The sequence below is a fragment of the Gossypium raimondii genome, chromosome 1, assembly GCF_025698545.1.
Source record: "Gossypium raimondii isolate GPD5lz chromosome 1, ASM2569854v1, whole genome shotgun sequence".
NCBI lineage: Eukaryota > Viridiplantae > Streptophyta > Magnoliopsida > Malvales > Malvaceae > Gossypium > Gossypium raimondii.
In genome coordinates, this window is record NC_068565.1 from 50215843 (window position 1) to 50230824 (window position 14982).

The window sequence follows — 14982 nt, forward strand, 5'->3', positions numbered from 1 at the left end:
TAATGACATGAACGACGAACTGTATGAGGGATCAAAATTTTCAAAAATGTCTTTCTGTGTTCGTCTTTTTCAATTAAAATGTTTGGGAGGGTGGACCGGAAACTCTTTGACAATGCTGTTAGAGTTCTTGAGAGAAATGTTTGCTTTTGCAAAAATCCCTCAGTCATGCAAAGATATGAAGAAATTGATAAAAGATTTAGGCCTTGGGTACAACAAAATCCATAGTTGCCCAAATGACTGCATGTTGTATTGGGGCGATCGGAGAAATCAACAGTGTTGTCATGTATGCGGCCACTCCCGTTGGATAAGTAAAAACACAGAAGGTGGGAACGACAATGAAAATGATGCACAGTCAAGAAAGAAGCCAGTCAAGAAACAAGCTTTTCATGTCGTCGAAGACTGCGGAGTCTATGACGTGGCACCATGATGGACGAACCGATGATGGATTATTAAGGCATCATGCAAATTCTTTAGCTTGGAAATCATTTGACAATAAATTTTCAGGCTTTGCAAGCGATCCTAGGAGTGTGAGGCTTGGGCTAGCATCTGATAGATTTAATCCTTTCAAGATCATGAGCACTGCGTACAGTATTTGGCCAGTAGTGCTTGTTCCTTACAATCTGCCTCCGTGGATTTGCATGAAGCAATCTTCCCTTATCTTATCTATAATAATCCCTGGAGAGAAAGGGCCCGGGAATGATATCGACATTTATTTACAGCCACTTATTGAAGAGTTAAAACAATTGTGGGCTGGTGTCGAGACATACAATGTGCTGAGAAAGGAGAACTTTAATTTACGTGCAGCTTTGATGTGGACTGTTAATGACTTTCCCGCTTATGCCAATTTATCCGGTTGGAGTACCAAGGGTCGTTATGCGTGTCCTTGTTGTGCTGTACAAACATGTTCGCAATGGTTGTATAATGGGAAGAAGTTCTCTTACATGGGGCATCGTCGGTGGTTACCGAAAAATCATAGATTTAGATTTCAGAGTTCTGTATTTGATGGTACTGAAGAGTTTAGAGAAGCTCCTTCGCAGACCAGTGTCTCTGAATCTTGTTCATGTTGGAAGATATGAATTTCATTTATGGGAAGATGAACCAACCGCCAAACACGCAAAGAAATAGAAGATCAAATGATGAAGCTGATGATGACTCTGATGAAGAGGACGATCCTAATGAGGCGGACTTGTGGAAAAAAAGAAGTATTTTTTTGAGTTGCCTTATTGGGAGCATCACCTTTTACGACACAATCTTGATGTTATGCACATTGAAAAAAATGTCTGGGAGAACATTGTGGGTACAATTTTGAATGTCGACGGAAAATCAAAAGACAATCTTCATAGTCGACTTGATTTACTCCAAATGGGAATCCAACCTGATCTTCATTCCAATCCACTTCCGAATGGGAAATATCGGTTGTCACCTTCTATTTTTTCAATGTCGAAGACGGAAAAAGAAGTGTTCTGCACGGTGTTGAAGGATATAAAGGTTCCAGATGCGTATGCATCAAATATATCTCGATGTGTTAGTGTTAAAGATCGAAGATTATATTCGCTAAAATCACATGACTATCACATCTTGATACAAGATTTACTGCCAGTGGCTCTACGATGTTGTATGTCCAAGAAGGTGTCGTCTTGTATAATTGAACTATCCAACATAATGAAAGCCATTTGTGGCAAAGTTTTGGATGTTCAAGAACTTCAGAAGGTACAGGATCGAGCCGCTTTGACTTTATGCAACATGGAAAAAATCTTCCCACCTTCCTTCTTCACCATTATGGTTCACTTGATAATCTATCTCCCGCACGAAGCAATTCTTGGCAGACCCATTTTCTATCGATGGATGTATCCCATAGAAATGTGTTAATTAAAATTTTTAAAATTTTCCTTCATTCACCTCTATGCCTTTAGTTTCAATAATTAAGAATTATTGTATATTGTGTTTAGGTTCTTATCCAAATTAAAGTCTTACTGCCGCAACAAGCGATATCCAAAAGGATCGATTGCTGAAGGCTACTTGGCAGAGGAATGTATGACCTTCTGCTCAAGATATTTGGAAGATGTTGAAACAAGGTTAAACAGACCAAATAGGAATGCTGGACTCACGGACCATAACTTAGCCGATACTTATTTGTTCCAAAGTTTTGGAGAACCAATCGGCAAAGTTGAAATTGCAGAATTAGATCGTTTATCGTGGGTACAAGCACATCGATATGTTCTGTTTCACCACGAATCATTGGAACCTTTACGGAAGTAAGTTCTACAAATTTGATAAATATTTATCAAACTAATAACTATTTATCTTCTAACAAGGTGAACATTTTTTTAACATAGTGAGCACAAACAAATATTGAGATCTCGTTCGCGCTCCCGAAGAACACAACATCGAGATATTAATAAGATGTTTACAGAATCTTTTTATGAATGGTTAAGCCAAACGGTATGCAGTTGGAGCTTCTGTTTACAAATAATAATGTTTTCTCATAACATTTTTAATTACTCAGTTTACTTTCCGTTCAATAGGTTTGGAGTGGGAAGAACGTAAACGACGAAGTTAAATGGCTCTCCCAAGGTCCAAATCGAGTGGTTAAAAGATATAGTGCGTTCCTCATCAACGGATTCAGATTTCATACAAAATATCGCGAGAGGTTGAGGAGAACGCAAAATTCTGGAATAGTTGTCAATTCTGCAATTACAAGTTATGCTAGTGCTAGGGACAATAATCCTGTCGAGGGAAATGTGGAATATTTCGGACATCTTACTGACATAATTGAGTTGGATTACTACGGTAAATGGAAAGTTGTCTTATTTCGAGGTGATTGGGCCGATGTTAATACAGCTCGTGGAATTAAGCAAGATCAATTTGGTTTTACAATGGTGAATTTTGACCGATTGATTCACACAGGACAACAACTGATAGATGAGCCGTATGTATTCTCATATCAAGTCAAACAAGTTTTTTACTCAAAAGATCCAACTGATGAGGGTTGGTACGTTGTACTCCGTAACATCCCTAGTGACTTGTTTGACATGGGCAGTGGAAGTAAATATAACATCGACGACAGATCAGAAACTTTGCCTTTTCCAGAACAAAACTTAAACGACAATATCCCTAGTACTAGTGCACAATTTCAATGGGTTCATCAGGATACCGATGAAGATATTTACGAATAATGATGTAGTAAGATTTTACAATTGTTTATTTATATGTAATATATTATAATTTAAATCTTTGTCTTATTATATATTTCAACTGTTTTATATGTGCTGATATTGTTGTAATTAGTTATTAAGTTGTCAACTATTTTATGTGTATTGCGATAAAATACCTAGAAGAAAAATTCTAAGGGAAGCATTACGAGGAATGATCCTAACTCGACAGAGACAAATAGTCTTGAGCAATGAGACAAACAATTGGATCTTGAATGTTCGATTACTGGTGAGGATCTCTGAAGTTCAAAGTAATTTTACGTTTAATTTACATGCGTGTTTCGTTATAGTTGATTTATTTTTCAAATTCTTATATTATAATATACCATTTGTAGCTGAAAATGGTGGGACGACTGAGGTCGAGGACGACGCTACTTAGAGAGTTATCGAGTTAGATCCATCGAGCCTGTCAAAGTTGGACAAACAGCTTTTGGTCAGCCTGTTGGATCAGAAGCTCGACTTTTAGCAGGATACATGGGCATTTTAGCACGAAATCCGAATATGTTGCCTATCAACTACGAGTCATGGCATCAAATGCCCGAAAGGCAATAAAAACCAAGCCCTCGATAATATTAAGGTAACAAAATGTTAATGCCATCTGTAATGCTTGAGAAATAGTTTCATTTATATTTATTTATTAACTTCTGTTTTTTGTTTTTTGTAGGCGAGGTTTGCTTTAGAGGTCTCGGATGTTTACGTAAAGAAGGCATTGGGAAAAAGATGGAGAGACAATAAAAGTACTTTGAAGAAAAATTATTATAAAACAAAAACAACCCTAGATGAGAAATTACAAAATTTCCCGCCGGGTATGTTGAGGTACCAATGGGAAGATGCGGTTAGATTTTGGCATTCGAAGAAAGGCGAGGTATGACGTACTTCCAAACTATTGTAATTATTTTGGTTTATAGTATTTTCTATTTACGTACTAAAAATTTCATAATGTAGGATCGTGAACAAGTTGGAAAAAGCAGCAGGCAGAAACAAAAATTCACCCACACAGCCGGGTCGAGAAGTTTTGCATGTGTAGCTGAGGCAGAGGTATTTTTAATTTTTTTAATATTGTCGAATATGTATAACTTTCTGTTAAATAATATTTATACCACCATATTGTAGGAACTGTCGTCCGGTCAAAAAGTTGGACGCCTTCAACTTTTGAAATTACACATAGGAAGAAAGATGGATCTCCCATGACTCAAGTCGGTGAAATAATGGTACGTTTACTTAATAAGATTTGACTTATTTTAGTTATTTTAGTGTTTATTTTCTAATGGTTTAATTCATTGCTTGTAATGCGACTATTGTTATGTTGCATATGTTTTTTAATATATAATATTGCGTTCCTAACTATGTGATTTATTTATTAGGAAAAACTAAAGGATAAAAAGGTGGAGTACGAAGCGATTGCTTCTAGTGATAGTTCTGTTCATCTTGAAGACATTGATAACCAGATTATTACTGAAGTTTTGGGTCCTGAAAGGTATGGTCGGGTTCGATTTCAAGGATCTTTTATTAGCCCAACCCAATATTTTGGATCCAGCTTCCACCAATACATGGCTTCGGGGAGTCAGGCTCAAGCTGAAGTTCAAAGGTTGAAAGACCAGATGGCTGAGATGCAAGCGACCATAGTTGAGGTTCAAAGGAAATATGAAGAACTCCAGCTACAACTTAAAGCAGAGGCGGCAGCGAGGGAAGCGAAGTCGCAATGAGAGAAGCGAGCGAGCCAAAAGTACGACGAACTCCAAAGAATGACTTCAGTCAGTGATGAAGATGTTTCACTCGCAACTTCCGCCTTCATAGTGTATGACATAAATATTTTTATCATTTTAACATTTAACATTTTTGCAAAAATACTATGAATTCACTTTTATTTATTGATATTAATATTATTTTATTCGTTTAATTTGAAATATTATATAAATTTATTGCTTTTGGCTGGTTTAAATCTGGCTCCTTTTGATTTGTTGCTACAGGAGGGCTGAAAAAATGAAAAATTTAATATAAAAAAATCCCAAAAATAGTGGCATTTTTGTATAAAAGCGCCGCTAAAGAACATGTTCTTTAGCGGAGTTTTAAAAAAAACGCCACTATTTTTCATGTTCTTTAGCGGCACTTAAGAATAAACGCCGCTAAAGAACATGGTCTTTAGCGGCGTTTTTGTTTGTAAACTCTGCAAACGTTTGCGACGTTTTCGTTAGCGGCCTTTTTTGCGGCACTTCTGGAAGCGTCGCAAATACCTTTAGTGGCGTTAAAAAGCGCCGCTAAAGGCCTAAAAAAACGCCGCTAAAGACCTGTTTTGGCTGCATTGTCAACAATACTCATGCTAATCAAGTTAGGACTCAACCAGTAAAACTTAGTATATATATATATATATATATATATATATATATAAATTCAGAGAAATCACTCTCATTTAGCCAAGCTTTATATAAAGTCTAATTAGAACCAATAAATTAAATATGGTTACTATTAGGTTTTGAAAAAAATAAAAAATTAGTTTAAATTAAAAATGTAATCGAGTCGAGTCGAGTACAACACAAAATTTAATTTGAACTCAATTTGATTTAAATTTAATCTTTACATTATTTTTATATTTGAATTCAAGAGTAAAAGTTGGAACTTATTTCATATACAATTTTTTTATATATTTATATATTATAAATATATTGTAAATAAAAGAATTTGACTTAGCTTGTTAATTGTTCAAATTAAGTATTAAAATAAATTATTTGGAATTTCATATGATAATTATCAATTGAAATGAATTTCAATTGTGTCGACGTGATTAATGCAAAATTTGCCGACAATGGACTTAGTTATATACTAATGATCATCACATATATTGAAAATTAGCATAAATTGGAAGGTAAGTATGAGTTTGACATGACAATTTCTATGGCTTCTCATTTAATTCAGTCTTGAAAGTCTTGTTTTTGGGTAAACATTTTCTGCTCTTCAATCTGCAGAGATATTCAAAATAAGATTTGCTTACGTTTAAAAGTTAATAACCCATAAAATTAATGGAAAACAGCAAAATCAAGCTTATAAAAAATGACTGTTTGTTCCTTCTATAGAGTTTAGACGTCGGTTTTCAGGTTTCAAGAAATTGCAATACCGAGGTAAGAATGGGCCAATAAGTACTTTGAGAATCATTATTAATTTATTTGATTACAATAAAAATTAAGGTAAAAATCAGAGCAAAACACGCATTAAAAATACACTCAAACTCACGTTTTTTGGTATAATGCGTCCTTTTTGTTATTGTAATAACAACAATACTAATAAAGGTAAGACTCAAGCGGTTATTTTTTTATTAGTTTAACCTTTAACAATTTATATATATTTATATTTAAAAAATGGTAAAATGGCCTCTTTGGTCTCTCTCTCAATTTTGACATTAAGCAAATTGGCCTCTCTAAAAAAATTAAAATAATTTAATCCACATCAATTTTGAAAGAACGCAACTAAAGAAAATTAATCACAACATTAATTTTTTAGTCAATTGTACATTTTTATTGGCACAATAACAAATTTAGCCTTCGAAGTTTACACATTCTATTAATTTGGTCATGATTTAACAAATTTAGAGCAACATTTATACATTTTGTCAATATTTACGCAAAATATATGTTGACATCATTTTTTTGATAAAACGGGGTCGACTTGGGTTTTAAAAAATGAAAACGAAAATGGGAGTCGCCACCAATCCTTTTTTGATGAGGTGTGATCGGGTCATCTCGAAAAGTTGTTATTTTTAATAAACCATTGGATTTCATTAAAACAACAATTTTGGTCAACGAAATTTAGAAAGATGGGTTCGGGAGTCGGTTATGTACGAGGAAGGATTAGCACCCTCGTAACGCCCAAAATTGGTACCTAGTTGATTACTTAATGTCTTGATGTCGAAAAATTGAAAACTCGAAAAGAATTTAAAATACGATCCCTCTTTTATATCGTGCTATTTTTTAATTAAAATTACCCGAATGAATCAAGATGTGCAAAATGCCTCTTTATCTTGAAGTAACAAAATGACACATCCCGTAAGTTAGGACACGATACCTCATATCTTGAGAATAGGCTTGCCTTTTTGTTTTTGTTTAAACCTCATTTGTTTTAATTTTAAAAGGATATTCGGTCATTTGGGCTCAACGCGAGAAAAATCGAGACCCAGTAAGTTAGGGTACGACTTTCTCGGATTTCCAATTACAAAATATTGCATTTATTATTATTTTTTAGAAAAAATCATCATCTCGAGAAAATAATGTATCATATCCAATGCGTTAAGACACAACATATTAAATTCCCGATAATGAGCTTTTTATTTATGTTTTTTTTATTAAAGAGCGTTTTCGATTGTTTAGATTCAACAAAGAAAATCGAAACTCAATACGTTAAGGCTCAATCCTCTCGAATCTAAATACGAAATTTTACTTATTTGAAAGTCGAAACTTATGCGTATAGATAAATTAATCTAACTCGAAATAGTTAAAATGAAATACAAGGTTAATATGCGTACAAATCAATATTGAATGCGATTGCATAAAAAATAATACAAGCAACAATGATAAGAATGAATAAAAGGGCAAATGATGATTTGCAAAATAACGGGTATAAGCAAATAAAATTAAAATAAATATAAAGTATGTATATATATATGTATATTAAAATTGTGAAATATAAAATATATATATACATGAATTGTAGAATATACGAAAAGTATGTATGCATATACGAATTATAAAATATAAAACTACATATGTAAAGAAGGATATATTTTAGATATAAAGAATATATATATTTTAGGAAAGTAACATACGTATGTAGATACACAGATACATGTATAAATTATAAAATGTACAGAAATATAAGCGTGCATATGCACATATATATAAAGAAGTTATGAAAAATATGTACGTGTATATATACATGTTGTAGTAGGCCCAAATTAGCCCGGGCCCGTGTGAAATAAACAATGGGGCACAACTCAGTTTTTTACAAGCCCAACAAGCAGCCCACAACATTTTCAGCAGAAACCCTAAACAATTCAACCCAAACCCTAGCCGCAGCAAGCCCCGCCTCCATCAGACTCCCCAGGCGCCGCACGTCTCGGGGCCAACTGCCTCCCCCGCGTCGTGCTCTTCACGATTTCCTGCAAAAGTGGACTAGAAATAGTCTAAAAAAGGAGAAAATACTGTAAATGGCTTATATTTTTAGGCTATATAAAGGGTATCTATTTTGTAAACAACGGGGGAGATTCAGTGTAAAAAACGACAAAAAAAGGATAGAAAAATTGAAGAAAACGCTGAGAATACAAAGATTTTTTGAAGGTGAAATCGGTTTTTTTCCCTTTTCGTTATTTTCTATTCTTTTTTTTTTTTTTCAAAGAAATAGTATAAAAGAAAAGGGGTGAGACTTACCTTTGTCCTCGGGCCCGCTGAGAGGGGTTTAAAAACCCAAATCGGCACGCCTCCGGTCTCCGATCATGCAGAGTTGCGGCGGAGGGTTGGTAAGGCGGCGGCGACTGAGATAGGGTATAAAACCCTAGCAGAGAAAAAGGGGGCAGCACTTGTTTTTTTTTAAAAAAGAAATGCAAATGGTTTTTTTGAGATTTTTTTCATTAAATAACGAAGCGAAACGGCGCCGTTTTACCCAAGCATACCCGCGCGGTGACCCGACCCGGAGGGGAGAATCCGCGCGTTTGGACTTTAAATGGGATATTTTCGCCATCAGTCCCTCCCTTTTGCAATGCGTTGCAATCCAACCTGTTTTGGTTTTTTAAAATTTGGGCCGCATATTTCATTTTTGTTTTGATTTGGTCCATATTGCTGCGCAGCGTTTGGGAAGTTTGGGTAAATTACCCTTTCGATCCTCCTACTGTCGCGCGCATCTTAATTTGGTCTTTTTTAATTCCCATCTTTAAATTTGGCTTCAAAACTTCGTTTATTTTCAATTTAATCCTTAATTTGTTGTTTTAGTTTTTTTTTATATATTATTAATTATGTTATATTTATTATTATTATTAGTATTGTAATTATTACTATTTTTACTACACATGTACATTCACATATTTTATATATCGTATATATATGCATATTTATATATATATATATATATATATATATATATATATATTAAGCTTTTATACATGCATGCATATATTTCATTCGTGCGTTTTTTTAAATTTCTTTTGTATAGTTTTTATTTTTTTATTTTAATTTTCACATGCTTTATATCTTATACATACTTATACATTTTATTTTTCTATTTTGTAAATATATATACATATGCATATTTTCATGTTTTACCAATACATGTATACTTATACTTTTTTAAATATATACACATACATACTTTTATACTTTTATTTTCTTTTCACGATTTTCAAACGCATATATACATGCATTTTTATTAGTTTTTTGGTTGATATATTCTATTCCTTCTTTTTATATGTATACTTGTATATGTGTATTAAATATACGCATACAGATTATCAAATTTACTTGTATATTGTGCTTGTATATATATTTTGTAAATACATGTACATATATATTTTAAATTAAGGTATTTGTTTCATGTTATACATTAACTTTTTAACATGCCTTTTAGAAAATATATTTTGGTTGCGTCAAAGCATTAAAATTATCATATTTTATAAAATTCCAAAATATTTGGCATTTATGATTCTCGAGAAAGATCGTGTCCTAACTTACTGGATTGTGATTATTTTACGATGAATTTAGAAAGCCAAGTATTTGTTTTGCAATAAATTCACAAATTTCAAATAAAGCTTATTCTCGGGAATTCAAAAATGTTGGGTCCTAACTTACTGGTCATAACATTTTATTATCTCGAAATAAGAATTTCAAAAACAAAAGGCAATATTCGGTATTTTGAAGATTTAAAAATATTGTGCCCTAACTTATTGGGTGTGATGTTTTATTTCTTTAAAATAAGAATATTTTATTATTTTGATTCGTTTACGAGTTAAAAATTCTCTTTTAAAATCTTTTCAAATTTTCGACACTAAGACATTAAATAATCAATTTGGTACTGATTTTGGGCGTTACGAGGGTGCTAATCCTTCCTCGTGCGTAACTGACTCCCGAACTCGTTTTCTAAAAATTCGTGGACCAAAATAATTTTTAAGGTGAGCCGATCACACCTTAATAAAGGATCGGTGGCGACTTCAGTTTTTGTTTTTTAGTCGACAACTAAATTTTTGTTTTCAATAGGCGGTTTCGACACATGTATTGTAAAATGTGTATATGTATATATAAATTATAAAGTATATGAAAAATAAGTATATATATTAAAGATGTATATTTATATATATGATTAAATCTAAAACTAGATGGTATAATAATAATAATAATAATAATAATAATAATAATAATAATAATAATAATAATAATAATATAATATAATATTACAATGAATGGGTAAATATAAAAAGAGAATACAAGTATGATAATACGTAGATTAATAAAATAACAAAAATAACACAGATGGACTGATTAGGGGTAAAAATAAAATTTAAAGGTCGAAACTGTAATAAAATAAATACGGAGGGACCAAAATGGAAAAGTGTGTAAGGACGGAGAGCCGAATGGGTAATAAACCCTATTTCCAGGCCACAACCCACTTCCCTGCACTAGGGGTTAAATCGTAGCGCGCAAAAATTAAGCAAACCAAATTAAAAAATAAATAAATGACTGAATTGAAACAATTAAAACAAAGGAAGGACCATGCATAAAAATAACCCAAATGGCGTAAAGGCGCGGATCCTCCCGGGTCAGACTCGTGTGTGCAGTAAAGGCCTCATACAACGCCGTTTTAGAGCCACTGAAGCAGGCTCTATACGGCGTCGTTTAATCCTCTTTTAAACTACTTCAGAAAACCCTAAATCCTAATATTTCACTCCCTTTAACCGAAAATCAAATGCCTCTCACCCTCAGCCGCCTCAAATTCGGGGCCCCTCTTCGACTCCGACGGAGACCGACAGAAAGGATTCCGATGGAATGCCCATGTGAGGCTTCTCTTCGCCTTTCTTTCCTTTTATTTTATGCCTATATTCTTATATATATACATGATTAAAACGAAAAAAAGAAAGCATGCATCCGAAAATAGAATGGAAAAAAGAGAAGAAAATGAAAACCTTCTCTTCAGTTTCGTGATTTTTTTATTGATTCTCCTCCCCCCTCCTTTACAAATCTGTGCTTGGCTTTTATATAGCCGATTTACAATATATTTTCTATTATTTTGCACTGTTTCGGCTTCATCTCTGTCACTATTTTTTTGCTGCTATTTTCGCTTTTTTGCTGTTTCTTTTTGGTTCTTTTGCAGGTGTTGAGGGGTCAACGGAGAAAGGTTTTGCTGTTTTGGTGCAAGGTGGCCAGTCCTCGGGCGGTGGGCGTGCTGACACTGCACATGGGGCAGCGGCGCAAAGGGGGCACTAGGGTTTCTTTTTTGCTGAAATTTGTTTAGGTTTTGGTCTGTTTGGGCCATTAGGTTTTTTTAAGTTTGGGCCATTAGGTTTTTTTGGGTTTTATTTATTTTGATTTTGGGTGTTGGGTCTTACTGAGCCCCGGGCTAAATTGGCCCACTACAATATATAAACACCAAGAGCTAAATTTAATTAATTGTCTTTAATTACTTACTTTTAAAATTAATAGGGATTAAATTGATCATTTTTATAAAGGACCGATTTTTCAATATCAAAATTAAGAAAAGTCGGAAATGTGTTTTTACCTTAAAAGTTAATATAAAATTAACACACAATAATAATAATAATAATAATAATAATTATTATTATTATTATAATAATTATAATGGCCATGTTGGTATGACATGTAAAATCCCCACTATATATTGAGAATGCTTATAGGTTATAAATGTTTTTTAATAATTTTATTATAGATTATTTTTATATTTATTTTTATATAATATTTAGAATTATTCATAATTTATTTCTAACTAATAAATAGGAGGATGATACGTTTTAACATATTCAAACTTACATCGACAATAATACTAATACTAATCGAATTAAGATTCAATTAACGAATATATACTACAACACTTAAAAAGGCGGCTAAAAACGTTTCATCTTTTATAGATTATCTTTTGGAATATTGGAAAATGCAATCACTTCAAAGACGTGATTGATTTTTCATTTTATAGATAACCCATTATTAACCAACTTGTTAATTATGATGATGTAATTTTTGAGCGTGACAGATTTATTTTGTGCACGACAGTCCCTTAATCCATGAAAAGAGTAAAAATAAAAATATTATAATTTTTATTTAGAATTAAAATTTTTTATTAATAATTAATCACTAAATTCACTTTAATGAATATATAAACACACTAAATATAATCTTTTTAATCATAGGAGGCAAAGAAAAACAAGGTGCATAAAGCTAGCTAGCTAGCAATGGCTAGGCACCAGAACAAACACGATGAGGGGATAATGTCATCAGTAACCATGAATAGTGTGAAGCATCAAATCTTGGGTTAAGCACAGTCAATAATGGTGATAATTAGGCTTTTGATGGAGCTAATTAAACCTTCCCTGTGGTCCTTAAATCATTGCGTAATACCTAATTATCACTTTAATTGACTCTGTCCATTAATGGAAATGTGTCTACCCACCCTCATAAATGAACAAATACGTACATGGAATATATTTATTTTGTTAAGACAATTTGAAAGGGTTAATATTTAATAGGTAGAATGCTTAATTTTTTTTTATAATTTCTCTTTATTCCTTAAATAAGAGGATGAATACCTACTAGTATGTTCAAATTTATATTTTTATACAGATAATAATGTCAATACCAACTAAATTAAGACTTAAAAATATATTTTTATTCTATTTTTATAAGCATTTAATAAAATCTCGACCCATGATTTATTGTTAGTGTTTGATTTTATACACTAATAATGTACCTAATACAAATTCTTCTTTTGAATTTTTATATGCCACTTGAAAGTGAAAATGTGCTATAAGAGAAGGTAGACGATGCATAGTAATGTTTGTAAATTTTGTTTCTACTCCTATATTTTAGTAGAGTTAGTAAGAAATTGAAAAGGGTTGAAAATTGTTTATCTTATTAAGGTGAAGAAAAAGTAAATTTATTGGGTTTAGAATTAAGTTATAAATTTTGATAAGAGGTAAAATACAATTTCACCAATGTATTTGTTAAATTTTTTACAATTTTTAAAGGACTTTGCAAACTATAGTTACTTTGTTTACCACTGAAGCTGAGTACATGGCGATTACTGAGGCTTGTAAAGAAGCCATTTGGTTGAAGGGACTCTTTAGTGAACTCAATGAAGACCTTCAAATCAGTACAGTGTTTTGTGACAGTTAGAGTGACATCTTCCTCACAAAAGATCAAATGTTTCATGAGAGAACAAAACACGTTGATGTTCGGTATCATTTTGTTCATGATATTATTGCTCGTGGTGATATTGTTGTGAACAAAATTAGTACTCATGAAAATCCTGCAGATATGATGACTAAGTCACTTCCTATAACTAAGTTTGAGCATTGCTTAGACTTGGTTGGTGTTCATTGTTGAAGTTAAACCCTTAAGGGGTTTTATGGAAGAGGTAGAGAACTTGTTCGTTGAGAGTTCGCGATGAAGAACTTGTTCGTTGAGAGTTCGCGATGAAGAACTTGTTCATTGAGAAATTGTGTCAAGGTGGAGATTGTTAGAATTAAGTGACCCGAATCCTTATTTAAATAAAACACATTGGTAAAATAAAATAAAAGTAAAATCCTTATAGAACTACATTTCTTTTATTTTATTTTAGAATAAGATTTTTTTAAACCTTATTAAGCTCCATCTATTTGATATTGATTAGAATAAGCTGTTTCAATCTCTCTACACTCCTATTAGAATATTGTTTTACAAGCCTATAAATAGACATAGTTTACTCCTCTTGTAATTATTCAAATTCGACATAGTGAATTATCTTCTCCTCTGCCCGTGGTTTTTTTCCCCGAAAAGGTTTCTACGTAAAATCTATGTGTTCTTTATTTCTCTCTTTCTTTTTCTTTGCGATAAATTATCATTACCGACGTTCTATTTTTTTACAGGACTAAATCAAAATTTTATACTTAATCACCTTCTTGAGGATACTTAATTGATTCAATAACTTTGATCTTGGTGAATCTTGCCTCTAGAAGAATGGACTATCCAATAGAATATTTTCATGTGCTTATCATGTGGGCCATCACCAAATCTCATCAAGGTAAACTCAAACACTTCTCTTATCATGTCCTATGAAATTTCCAGAATTTTAAAATTACTATATGGTTGACTTTCACATCTTATTACATCCTAATAGAACACTCCAAGTCTTATTATTGGCCTTTCACAATAAGACACCTATCCAAAGGAGTCCATGCCAAGCTTTTCTTACACTACCAAAACACTACCCAAATCCCTCAACGGTTCTCCAAACACTCTAACCTCTACTAACAACTTTTGACACTTCGTATAAACCACTTCCGATCCTCGCACCAAATCTTATACCAACAATTACTATAAATGAAAATTTAAACTACCAAATCACTCGATTAATGACATTCTTATTTGGTTCATGGAGGAAGTAGTATTACACGAAGTCAATTGTAAATATTTGTTACACACATAAATCATTATCTATAGAGTAAATTCATAGTACTATAACAATATCTTTTTTATATAGGAATTAACAAATTCATTCATTTTTCAAAGAAATCCGAGTATATGAAACAGTT

General features: G+C 32.5%; 1 long non-coding RNA gene across 1 annotated transcript; it reads right to left on the minus strand.

Annotated features, from left to right (window-relative positions):
- Positions 1-8064: 8064 nt before the first annotated feature.
- Positions 8065-8790, minus strand: LOC105787361 (uncharacterized). The gene is made up of 2 exons (XR_001131565.2): positions 8627-8790; positions 8065-8358 (listed from the first exon to the last, which is right to left on the minus strand). It is a non-coding gene; the product is annotated as an uncharacterized LOC105787361 (long non-coding RNA).
- Positions 8791-14982: the final 6192 nt, after the last annotated feature.